Here is a 13787-nt window from a genome sequence, read left to right as displayed (position 1 = left end):
GAGATGAAGTGGAACAGTGGTAGGCGGAATCACCAGTGAAAGAACAAACTGGTGGAAGGTCGGACCTATAGCTTAGGCAAACTTTGAAGAATATCTTGTATCAAGATCGCAAGATGTTGCTGTGTCTGTCAGATTTTTAATAAATGGGTTTGAAACCAACAAGTTGATAAATAAGACATCTGTACAGTGCTTATCAGTTTTCTAAACAATTCATTCAAAGTTTAGGAATGCTCTTAAACTTTCACGTTTCTGCCAGCTTCTCAGCAGCCAGTATCTCACTTTGTTTACGGCATAAAACTCGCAGTTCTCATATTTCAGCTTCACATTGATCGAGAGAGTCGAGTTGGATGCTACTGAAGACTGAGGAACTGATCACCTTATCTTTACCTCTCCACCGCTTCTGTTGTCTCCAATTTTAATTACCTCTGCATTTGACTAAAAAAGCTTACTGAGTAAACAAAATATTGGGATTTAAAAGTACCAAAGTGCTGCACACGTCATACTGCAGAACAAGTATTATTTAGGAAGAGAACTGGATGTGTAGACCATGTATTTACATTGATGCATATAACTTAACAATACTTACAATAGATAAGGGTAAGGAACTCTTCGTAGACTTTACGGATTTAGAGAAAGGCATAATAGGGTAAACAGGGGATCAGTGCGGTAGATATTGCATGTTGATGACCAGTCACCTGCACAGCAGGCTTTATCAGTCTGATATATAGGCATGAGGACGGAGACTTGTATACTAGAGCCACAGTGGAAGTGGCGAAATGGGTCAGATATTTATCAATGAGGATGTGACAGTTCTGGAGAAATGCAACAGTTGAAAGTGTTGAGACATGTTATAAAATGAGGGCTGGACCTTGTAGCAGAAGGTCATGCACTACTGTGTCATACCAGACCTTGTGGTGGAAGGTCATGCACTACTGTGTCATGCCAGACCTTGTGGTGGAAGATCATGCACTACTGTGTCATGCCAGACCTTGTGGTGGAAGGTCATGCACTACTGTGTCATGCCAGACCTTGTGGTGGAAGGTCATGCACTACTGTGTCATGCCAGACCTTGTGGTGGAAGGTCATGCACTACTGTGTCATGCCAGACCTTGTGGTGGAAGGTCATGCACTACTGTGTCATGCCAGACCTTGTGGTGGAAGGTCATGCACTACTGTGTCATGCCAGACCTTGTGGTGGAAGGTCATGCACTACTGTGTCATGCCAGACCTTGTGGTGGAAGGTCATGCACTACTGTGTCATGCCAGACCTTGTGGTGGAAGGTCATGCACTACTGTGTCATGCCAGACCTTGTGGTGGAAGGTCATGCACTACTGTGTCATGCCAGACCTTGTGGTGGAAGGTCATGCACTACTGTGTCATGCCAGACCTTGTGGTGGAAGGTCATGCACTACTGTGTCATGCCAGACCTTGTGGTGGAAGGTCATGCACTACTGTGTCATGCCAGACCTTGTGGTGGAAGGTCATGCACTACTGTGTCATGCCAGACCTTGTGGTGGAAGGTCATGCACTACTGTGTCATGCCAGACCTTGTGGTGGAAGGTCATGCACTACTGTGTCATGCCAGACCTTGTGGTGGAAGGTCATGCACTACTGTGTCATGCCAGACCTTGTGGTGGAAGGTCATGCACTACTGTGTCATGCCAGACCTTGTGGTGGAAGGTCATGCACTACTGTGTCATGCCAGACCTTGTGGTGGAAGGTCATGCACTACTGTGTCATGCCAGACCTTGTGGTGGAAGGTCATGCACTACTGTGTCATGCCAGACCTTGTGGTGGAAGGTCATGCACTGTGTCATGCCAGACCTTGTGGTGGAAGGTCATGCACTACTGTGTCATGCCAGACCTTGTGGTGGAAGGTCATGCACTACTGTGTCATGCCAGACCTTGTGGTGGAAGGTCATGCACTACTGTGTCATGCCAGACCTTGTGGTGGAAGGTCATGCACTACTGTGTCATGCCAGACCTTGTGGTGGAAGGTCATGCACTACTGTGTCATGCCAGACCTTGTGGTGGAAGGTCATGCACTACTGTGTCATGCCAGACCTTGTGGTGGAAGGTCATGCACTACTGTGTCATGCCAGACCTTGTGGTGGAAGGTCATGCACTGTGTCATGTCAGACCTTGTGGTGGAAGGTCATGCACTACTGTGTCATGCCAGACCTTGTGGTGGAAGGTCATGCACTACTGTGTCATGCCAGACCTTGTGGTGGAAGGTCATGCACTACTGTGTCATGCCAGACCTTGTGGTGGAAGGTCATGCACTACTGTGTCATGCCAGACCTTGTGGTGGAAGGTCATGCACTACTGTGTCATGCCAGACCTTGTGGTGGAAGGTCATGCACTACTGTGTCATGCCAGACCTTGTGGTGGAAGGTCATGCACTACTGTGTCATGCCAGACCTTGTGGTGGAAGGTCATGCACTGTGTCATGTCAGACCTTGTGGTGGAAGGTCATGCACTACTGTGTCATGCCAGACCTTGTGGTGGAAGGTCATGCACTACTGTGTCATGCCAGACCTTGTGGTGGAAGGTCATGCACTACTGTGTCATGCCAGACATTGTGGTGGAAGGTCATGCACTACTGTGTCATGCCAGACCTTGTGGTGGAAGGTCATGCACTACTGTGTCATGCCAGACCTTGTGGTGGAAGGTCATGCACTACTGTGTCATGCCAGACCTTGTGGTGGAAGGTCATGCACTGTGTCATGCCAGACCTTGTGGTGGAAGGTCTTGCACTACTGTCTGAAGTAATGCCACGATTTTTCAATATGAAAACTTTCCTTAAGGAAGCGTTTTTCCAGACTTTATTTCTCATCCAGAATCACAGAACTACAGCAGAGACTTCCAAATACAGCACTTAACACTTATCACTTAACACTTATCACTTAACACTTAACACTTATCACTTAACACTTAACACTTATCACTTAACACTTAACACTTAACACTTATCACTTAACACTTATCACTTAACACTTATCACTTAACACTTATCACTTAACACTTAACACTTAACACTTATCACTTAACACTTATCACTTAACACTTATCACTTAACACTTAACACTTATCACTTATCACTTAACACTTAACACTTAACACTTAACACTTATCACTTAACACTTATCACTTAACACTTAACACTTATCACTTAACACTTATCACTTAACACTTAACACTTATCACTTAACACTTATCACTTAACACTTAACACTTAACACTTAACACTTAACACTTATCACTTATCACTTAACACTTAACACTTAACACTTAACACTTATCACTTAACACTTATCACTTAACACTTAACACTTAACACTTATCACTTAACACTTATCACTTAACACTTAACACTTAACACTTAACACTTATCACTTAACACTTAACACTTAACACTTAACACTTAACACTTATCACTTAACACTTAACACTTATCACTTAACACTTATCACTTAACACTTAACACTTAACACTTAACACTTAACACTTAACACTTCACTTCCAAATACACCACTTAACACTTAACACTTAACACTTATCACTTAACACTGAACACTTATCACTTAACAATTAACACTTATCACTTAACACTTATCACCTAACACTTAACACTTATCACTTAACACTTATCACTTAACACTTATCACTTAACACTTATCACTTAACACTTAACACTTATCACTTAACACTTATCACTTAACACTTATCACTTAACACTTATCACTTAACACTTATCACTTAACACTTAACACTTATCACTTAACACTTAACACTTATCACTTAACACTTAACACTTAACACTTAACACTTATCACTTATCACTTAACACTTAACACTTAACACTTATCACTTAACACTTCTAAGGTGGCGAGGAACAACAACACATTGACTAATGAAATCGTAATAACGTGAGTGTAAACTGACCAGGGTGAGTTATGCTGCTCACTTGCCATGAGTTCTAACCCCGCCAGTACCGTGATATTTTTAATAGTAAATTTATCAGTTTTCATACTTGTGCTCCAGAAAACTCTTTTGACATTACATAGAACAAATACAACACCGATACCATTGCCTATTCTATCATTAAGGATATTAATAATAATATATAATAAAATCTTTATTTACTACAAGTACTGTACATGTACAAGGTATACAGACCATAGCTGACATCAGTGACATACTACTATATAGAAAGTCCCTTGTTATGCTGAGCATTTCCCGCAAATTAGGTCTGTTTCGTCCCAGGATGCGACCCACACCAGTCGACTAACACCCAGGTACCCCACTTTACTGATGGGTAAACAGGGACAACCAGTGTACGGAAACACACCCAATATTTCTACCTTTGCCGGGAATCCAACCCGGACTCTCAGCGTGTGAAACCAGAGCTTTTGCCACCAGGCCACGGGCCACAACAACTACGTTATTTAAATGAGAAGGAAAATTAGAAATTCCTTGCAGCAGGTGAGACAGATGATATATGGGGGAGACTGACACTGACCTAACGACAATCAATAAACTCGTGTGTACCTGTGATACCAACAAAATCAATAATGTTTGTGTTAACCACCAACTTTTGCAAAAACAGCAGATGAAGATGTCAAGAGACAAAAACTAAAGGAAATGTAAAGAATCTGCACCAATTTACATTATATAAAAACAACAGTTACTGCTAGCAGTGTTTATATACACAAATAGATATACACTTTAAGTAGGCTATTAGCAGAATATACAGTATAACAAGCAAAAACTGCATAATGAAACACTGTGTAGTGTGCACCTGCACCAACAAGGGGCTTCTGCCTGGATGACGTGCAACTTGTGTGGGAAATGGAACCATGCATCGTGTGCAGACATGCAGGAATCGTCCACTAGAGATATTAAACCAGGGAAGTGTTTTTGGGTATGCCCAAATGCCCAAATTGGAAAATAAAAGGACTGGGCCAGATAATGCTATCGCCCCAGGTACAGATGCTGTCCTGGTAGACTGTACCTGTAAGAATACAGAAATGAAAGTTCATGGCCTGCAGGAACACAGGAGCTCGAGTGCTGGGGAAACAGGTGTAGACAAAGACATGCAAACCCCAAAGTTACAAACTAGCAATACCACTGGAGAGAGTAAACAAAGGGATGCCCCAAGTACTCGCACAGTACTCGCTCCCATTCTATTCCTCTTCCTCATTTCTGACAAACAGAAATATAAGCCATAGCTTCGTGTTTTCCTTTGCGTATGACACCCGGATCACCATGGCAGTGACCTCCATCGAGGACACTGCGAGACTCCAAGAGGACATCAACCAAATCTTTGAAACAATATGAAGTTCAACGAGGAGAAATTTCAACTACTCAGATATGGAAAACTTGAAGAAATTAAAAATGTGTCAGGGTATACCACAAATACCACAATAGAGCGGAAAAGTAATGTGAAGGACCTGGGAGTGATGATGTCAGAGGATCTAGCCTTCAAAGACCACAACAATGTATCTACCTCATCTGCAAGGAAAATGATAGGATGGATAATGAGAACCTTCAAAATTAGGGACGCCAAGCCCATGATGATTCTCTTCAAATCGCTTGTGCTCTCTAGGCTGGAATACTGCTGTACACTAACGGCGCCCTTCAAGGCTGGCGACATTGCAGATCTGGAGAGTGTACAAAGAACTTTCACGACACACATAAGTGCCATAAGGCACCTAAACTACTGGGAACAGTTGAAGGTCCTTGATCTGTATTCCCTCGAACGCAGGCGAGAGATGTACATGATAATATACGCTTGGAAGGTCCTGGAGGGATTGGTACCAAACCTACACACGAAAATCACTCCACATGAAAGCAAAAGACTCGGCAGGAGATGTAACATTCCTCCGATGAAAAGCAGGGGCGCCACGAGTACACTGAGTGACAACACAATAAGTGTCTGGGGCCCAAGACTGTTCAGTTGCCTCCCACCTACATAAGGGGGATTACCAGTAGACCCCTGGCTGTTTTCAAGAAGGCACTGGACAGGCACCTAAAGTCAGTACCTGACCAACCAGGCTGTGGTTCATACGTCAGCTTGCGTGCGGCCAGCAGTAACAGCCTGGTTGATCAGACCCTGATCCACTATGAGGCCTGGTCTCAGACCGGGCCGCGGGGGCGTTGACCCCCGAAACCCACTCCAGGTAAGGAATGGTGAAGATAAAACACCAGAAATAGCTGGTGAAGGCTCCATTTTTAGTACTAGTGCTGAAGATAGACAGACAGAAAACCACGCACCAGTAGGGAATGCAATCACAAAAAAAAAAGGCAAACAGAAACCAGACCTATGCAAATTCTATGCCTTATTTATCCTCAGGTATAGAATATCAGGAAAAACAGGTGGGACGTGCAACTCTGACCACTCCAGAAAATGCCGTGCTCATAGCAGCATGAGAATGTAATCATTCTTCCTGTAAGTTTTTCCACCCCGAAATGTGCCACTCTTCAGTTCAGGAAACACAATGCTATAACCTATATTGTCAGACACACCACCTAAAGGGACAAGAAGATACGGAACATCCAGACTATGGGACAACCTGGGTAGCCACAGCCACTCCAGAAAGAGGGTTTTTTTTAAGCGCCAGGAAGGAAAAAATAAAACTGGCAGGAAATGACAGAAATGGTATACTAACTCAAATCACTTCTGGAGTGGAATCATTATCAGTGGCCTCCACTAAAAAACAACAGATATTAGTGACAGGGAAAAAAAATCCCTCAACATACCATTAATATGACAACATTCAACTTAGCAAATATACAGGGTCTAGAGACAGCAACGAACAACAAAATACCTTTCATCCGTGGACTGCTTGCAGAGGCAAATGCAATGTTCGCGACTTTCACTGAGACCCACATAAAGGATCACTTGGACAAGGAAATATAGATCCCAGGTTACAACCTATACAGATGTGACAGAGTGAACAGGCAAAAGGGAAGGGGGGAGGGGGGTTGGCCTGTACGTCAGAGTCACTGATATTCTCAGAACTACTAAATGCCTCAAATGATGATGTTGAAGCTTTGACAGCAAAAATCGAGAATCAAAACCTGGTCATTGTGGTTTTATACAAGCCTCTGGATGCAACTTTCCAAAAATTCTAGAACAGCTTTTGTAAATCGACCACTGTCTGGAATATCTTCCAGCTCCTGCACCCAACATCTTGCTCCTGGGAGATTTCAACCTAAGGCACCTAAAATGGAGGAATGTTGCAAATAATGTTGTAGCAGTGATAATACCAACGATGAGAAATTTCAATTACTCCGATATGGTAAACACGAGGAAATTAAATCTTCATTAGAGTACAAAACAAATTCTGGCCACAAAATAGAGCGAAACACCAACGTCAAAGACCTGGGAGTGATCATGTCGGAGGATCTCACCTTCAAGGACCATAACATTGTATCAATCGCATCTGCTAGAAAAATGACAGGATGGATAATGAGAACCTTCAAAACTAGGGATGCCAAGCCCATGATGACACTCTTCAGGTCGCTTGTTCTATCTAGGCTGGAATATTGCTGCACACTAACAGCACCTTTCAAGGCAGGTGAAATTGCTGACCTAGAAAATGTACAGAGAACCTTCACGGCGCGCATAATGGAGATAAAACACCTCAATTACTGGGAGCGCTTGAAGTTCATGAACCTGTATTCCCTGGAACGCAGTCGGGAGAGATACATGAAAATCCTAGAGGGACTAGTACCGAACTTGCACACGAAAATCACTCACAACGAAAGCAGAAGACTTGGCAGACGATGCAACATTCCCCCAATGAAAAGCAGGGGTGTCACTGGTACGTTAAGAGACAATACAATAAGCGTCAGGGGCCCGAGACTGTTCAACTGCCTCCCAGCATACATAAGGGGGATTACCAATAGACCTCTGGCAGTCTTCAAGCTGGCACTGGACAAGCACCTAAAGTCGGTACCTGACCAGCCGGGCTGTGGGTCGTACGTTGGATTGCGTGCAGCCAGCAGTAACAGCCTGGTTGATCAGGCTCTGATCCACCAAGAGGCCTGGTCACAGACCGGGCCACGGGGGCGTTGACCCTCGGAACTCTCTCCAGGTAAACTCCCGGTAAACCAGCAAATAATAGAGCCTGCTAGACTGGAGAATACACTAGACCTCATCTTCACTAACAATGATGATCTGATACGAAATATTACGATATCAAAAACCCAGACCAACAAAATGTGATCAGTCACGAAGGAGCCTTCACCAAATTCAACTTCACTAACAAAAACAAAGTGGGACCAAGTCAACCAGGTTCTAAATTATATAAACTGAAAAGCTATCCTAAGCAACACTGATCCAAACATTTGTCTAGAAAAAAAAATTAACTCTGTGGCACTCGAGGTATGCTCAAGACATATTCCCTTAAGGAAAATGGAGAGATGTAAACTTGAAAGAGATAGGCGCTCCCTATACAGGCGAAGGGAAAGAATAACAGAGCGGCTAAAAGAGGCCAATATATCTGTAATACGAAGAGAGGCACTGGTCAGAGAAATAGCAAATGTCAAACTTAATCTCAAGGGATCTTACAGGAGTGTGTGTGATGAATGGTTGAAGAATTGAGACACTTATGCAGCACATGGGAATCTTTATTGAAGAAACGTTTCGCCACACAGTGGCTTCATCAGTCCAATACAAAGTAGAAATGGGTAAGGAGAGGAGAAGTTCGAGGTAATCAGTCCCTCAACCTGGAATCGAGACAAGACAAGCGCAGGAAGAACTAAAAGCCATAAAATTGAAACCCAAAATATTTCTTGTCTTATGCCAAATCTAAATCTTACACAGATGACATCTAAGAAATGAGTGAGTTACTCAAGTCTCAATATGACTCGGTTTTTAGCGAGCCGTTAACCAGACTAAGAGTCGAAGACCTAAATGAGCGAGACTGAGAATTTGGTAGATTCAAACCTATCTGATATTATCCTAACACCACATGACTTCGAAAAGGCGATAAATGACATGTCCATGCACTCTGTCTCAGGCCCAGACTCGAGAAACTCCGTGTTCATCAAGAACTGCAAGAAACTCCTATAATTTGCTTGTAACATTCTATGGAGAGAGCATAGACACAGGGGTCATCCCACAGCGTTCCGTTACCTTAGTAAGGAATCGTTCAAGACACTGTACACTGTGTACGTCAGGCCCATACTGTAGTATGCAGCACCTGTTTGGAACCCACACTTGATCAAGCACGTCAAGAAATTAGAGAAAGTGCAAAGGTTTGCGACAAGGTTAGTTCCAGAGCTAAGGAGAATGTCCTATGGAGAAAGGTTAAGTGAAATCGGCCTGACGACACTGGAGGACAGGAGGATTAGGGGAGACATGATAACAACATACAAAATACTGCGTGGAATAGGCAAGGTGTACAGAGACAGGATGTTCCAGAGAGGGGACACAGAAACAAGGTCACAATTGGAAGTTTAAGACCCATATGAGTCAAAGGGATGTTAGGAAGTGGAATAGCCTAGCAAGTGAGGTAGTGGAGGCAGGAACCATATATAGCTTTAAGATGAGGTATGATAAAGCTCATGGAGCAGGGAGAGAGGACCTAGTAGCACTCAGTGAAGAGGCGGGGCCAGGAGCTGAGTCTCAACCCCTGCAACTACAATTAGGCGAGTACAATTAGGCGACTACAGTTGCTAAAAACAAAATAGCCCCACTCCATCAGGGGAACAGTAAAGCAATAGCAAAGAACTACAGACCGATAGAGCTAACATCCCATATCATAAGAATCTTTAAAAGGTTCTAAGAAGCAAGATGATCACTTGTCTAGACACGCATCAGTTACACAACCCAGGGCTACAAGGGTTTAGAACAGGTTGCTCCTGCTCTTGGATGTTCTAGAAGGCAAACCAAACGCAGACGTAATATACACAGACTTTGCAAAAGCCTTTCACAAGTGTGACCATGGTGTAATAGCATACAAAATGTGTGATAAAGGAATAACAGGAAAAGTTGGTAAATGGATCTATAATTTCCTACTAAATAGAACACAAAGAAAAGTAGTAAACAGAGTAAAGTCTGAGGCGGCTAATGAGAAAAGCTCTGTTCCACAAGGCACAGTACTCGCTCCCATCATGTTCCTCATCCTCATCTGACAGACAGGGATATAAGCCACAGTGCCGCGTCTTCCTTTGCAGAAGACACCCGACTCTGCATGACAGTGTCCTCCATTGAAGATACTGCAAGACTCCAAGCACACAGCAACCAAATGTTTAAATGGGCAGCTGAAATTTCAATTACTCCGATATGGGAAACGTGAGGAAATTAAAACTATGTTGGAACTTAAAGCAAATTCCAACCACACAATAGAGTGAAAAACTAATGTAAAAGACCTGGGAGTCATAATGTCAGAGATTCTTACTTTCAAAGACCACAACATTGTATCAATCGCATATGCTAGAAAAATGACAACGGATAATGCCCATGATGACACACTTCTGGTCGCTTGTTCTATCTAGGCTGGAATATTTATAACAATGTCTTTATTTACTACAAGTACATTGTGGCATGAAAAGAGTACGTAACCTTTATTCAGCGCATGTACACACCCTCATTTACAGGCTATCTCCCCCAACCAGCGAACCAGGTGACTGAGGGTTGACGATGGGGCCCCGTCGTTGAACCAGTAACCAGGTTCCAGCCAATAAGATGATGATTTTGGCAATCGCAGAGGTTATGTGGGTACCACTCTCCTGTCTGCCCTTGTTATTCCCATTCTAGAGCTGGTTGAAGCACGGTCTGCTCTCTAGTGGCTTCTATTCTGCCTTGCTTACCGTGGAGTGCACTAATACCTATCACTGTACATAGTGTATATAGTGTACATACTTCTGTTCTAAATTGGTGAAGGATAATGTAAGTCAAAAGTTTTTCTGCTGTGTTTATTTTGCTCCCTTTACACCCAGGATAACAGGCCATTTGGACTCCTGGGATGTAATATACATGTACAAGGATACAGACCATAGCTGACGTCAATGACATACTACTATATAAAAAGTTATTTATTATGCTGAGCATTTCCCAGGATGCGACCCACGCCAGTCCACTAACACGCAGGTAACCATTTTAAACTGATGGGTGAACAGGGACAGGAACAGCAGGTGTCTTATGGAAATCCGTCCCTAATGTTTTCCAGCCGTACCATAGGAGATCCGAACTCCGGACCTGAGTGTGCTAGCGAACAAGTTACGGGACACCTAAATTGCTGCAAACAGCACTTTCAAGACAGGTGAAACTGCTGATCTAGAAAATGTACAAAGAATCTTCACGCCACCCGTAAATACGATAAAACACCACGATTACTGGGGAACACTTGAAGTTCCTCAACCTGGACTCCATAGAATGCAGGCGGGAGAAATACATGCTTATATACACTTGGAAAATCCTAGAGGGATTAGTACTAAATTTGTACACGAAAGTCACTCCCTATATACTGAGTAAAAAAAGGAGAATTAGTGTGCACTTCCTAGCAGAGTTTACTGCCAGAGGGGAATCATAGGCCTGTCCCGTGTGGAAAAATAATAATATTGAACTTTGTGTCAGAGGAAAGAAAGTCTCCCTGAAAGCATTGAGTATACATAGTGTATAGTGTATACTACAGTGGCTCCCTAGTATATTGATGATAAAGGCTAAAGTGTCATTTGAAAACAGGTGAATTTGTAAATGAAGTGATAAGCCTATAGAGGCAGGTGCCAGAAGTCGCCAGAAACTTACCACAGGTCAGCTGTTTTTAATAATCTTCCTGGCCTGCTAGTGTACTCGCATATAATCTAGTGATACCAGTGAATAGCAGAATACAGTGTTGTAGTAGCAACTAACCAGTATTATAATGGTACTTAGTGAAGTGGAGTGACTTTCATTAGTTTCTTTTTCTTGAAATACCAGACGTTACTGTGAATTTCATATAACCTGTAGTTACCAGCGGTCGCAATATACACAACGAGAAGCAATTATTACTACAGAAAAAGCGCCCTTCCTCCAAAATTTGCACCAGTCAACTATAGTGATAATATAGCATTTATTGTGGTGGAGACGGAAAAAAAAAATAGAGAAGCTAGATACAGCGATTGATAAACAAAGGTGGAGGCTCGACCGTTCGTCATTGTAGGAGTGCCAGCAGTCACCGGCTCTTCAACACGCAAGTTATACTTTTGTATCAATCAAATCACATATTACTCGGGTAGATAATTTCCAGTAGATCCTTCATGTGTTAGCTCAAATCACCCACCAGTATGGTTTAAATAAGTGACCCACTGATCAGATCAGATAGACTGGTCCGAACCCTTGACTGGTCCGAACCCTTGACTGGTCCGAACCCTTGACTGGTCCGAACCCTGGACTGGTTTCAAACGGTTTCGTTGTGCACCACCTAGCAGGTTATTAATAGAATATTCAAGAGGTTGCTAGTAGAATTGCAGTAAATCAACCATTCAAATCATTATGAAGCTGTGTGTAGTCTGTGGTCAGTCAAACAAACGGGCTTCCACATGCATAAATTGTCATTTCTGTGGAAATTGGTGTCACGCCCCTTGTGCAGATATCCAAGAACTAGCTACAAGCAGTATTAAAACAGGGAAGTGTTTTTGGGTATGCCCAAATGAGATAAATCTGTGGACTAAAATCACAAGGGTATTAAAAGAGGTCAACATCAAAGCTGCTTTCATAGAAAACCTGGAAGCTTTCTACAACAGATGGGAACATAAAAAGTCCGGGCTGAATGGTACTGCCCTTGATACTGGCCATGTAGTCAGAAACTGTAAGGCTGGAGATGATGTCCTGGTAGTCAGTAAATGGGGGGCTGATAGTGCTGTCCTGGGAGACAGTAATGGGGAAGCTGGAGGTGCTGTCCTGGGAGACAGTAATGGTGAAGCTGGAGGTGCTGTCCTGGGAGACAGTAATGGTGAAGCTGGAGATGCTGTCCTGGGAGACAGTAATGGGGAAGCTGGAGATGCTGTCCTGGGAGACAGTAATGGTGAAGCTGGAGATTTTGTCCAGGTAGTCGGGAATTATACGCAGGAAGGAATACATATGAATGACCGCATAGGGGACAGGAGCCATAGTAGGGAAACAAGTGTAGTCAAAGATAAGATAAAACCAATATTGCAAACTAGAAATACCGCAGGAAATAGCAAACAAGAGGACTCCACTAGCAATAGTGAGGATATATTACCAAAAACAAATGGTGGGAGCTCCATTGTTGGTGCTAGGGAGGATAGAAGTAAGACAGGGAAACATGCACCAACAGGGAATACAGTCACAGAAACCCAAGGCAAACGGAAACCAAGCCTGTGCACATACTATGCACTCGGTATCTGCTGGCATGGGAAATCTGGAAAAACAGATGGGACGTGCAACTATGACCACCCTAGGAAATGCCATGCCCATATGACAACAGGAAAATGCAAACTCCCTTCCTGTAAGCTTTTTCACCCTGAACTGTGTACCTCTTCAGTACAGGAAAGACTGTGCTATAACTTAAATTGCCAGGCATACCATCTAAAGGGGACAAAAAGATACAAAACATCCAGGCCATGGGAAAACCTGGGTAGCCACAGCCACTCAAGAGGGAGAGGTTTTTTAGTGCCAGGAAGGAAAAAAAACTGGCAGGAAATGGCAGAAATCGTACACCAAATCCAGTCATTCCTGGAGTGGAACCACAGTCGATGGCCTCCACTCCAAACCAACAGATACAGATACTAATGCCGGGAAAAAAATCCCCCCCCAGTACCAACAATACCA

At 43.3% G+C, this 13787-nt stretch overlaps 1 protein-coding gene across 1 annotated transcript in view; it reads left to right on the top strand.

Annotated features, from left to right (window-relative positions):
* The window catches only part of LOC128693088 (techylectin-5B-like), a 252419-nt gene that overhangs the window by 157603 nt on the left and 81029 nt on the right, over positions 1 to 13787 (top strand). The gene's annotated exons all lie outside the window — the stretch shown is intronic.

The sequence above is a fragment of the Cherax quadricarinatus genome, chromosome 38, assembly GCF_038502225.1.
Source record: "Cherax quadricarinatus isolate ZL_2023a chromosome 38, ASM3850222v1, whole genome shotgun sequence".
In the NCBI taxonomy this organism is placed as follows: domain Eukaryota; kingdom Metazoa; phylum Arthropoda; class Malacostraca; order Decapoda; family Parastacidae; genus Cherax; species Cherax quadricarinatus.
Note: the sequence above shows the minus strand (reverse complement) of the source record. Positions and strands in the feature narration are given on the sequence as shown.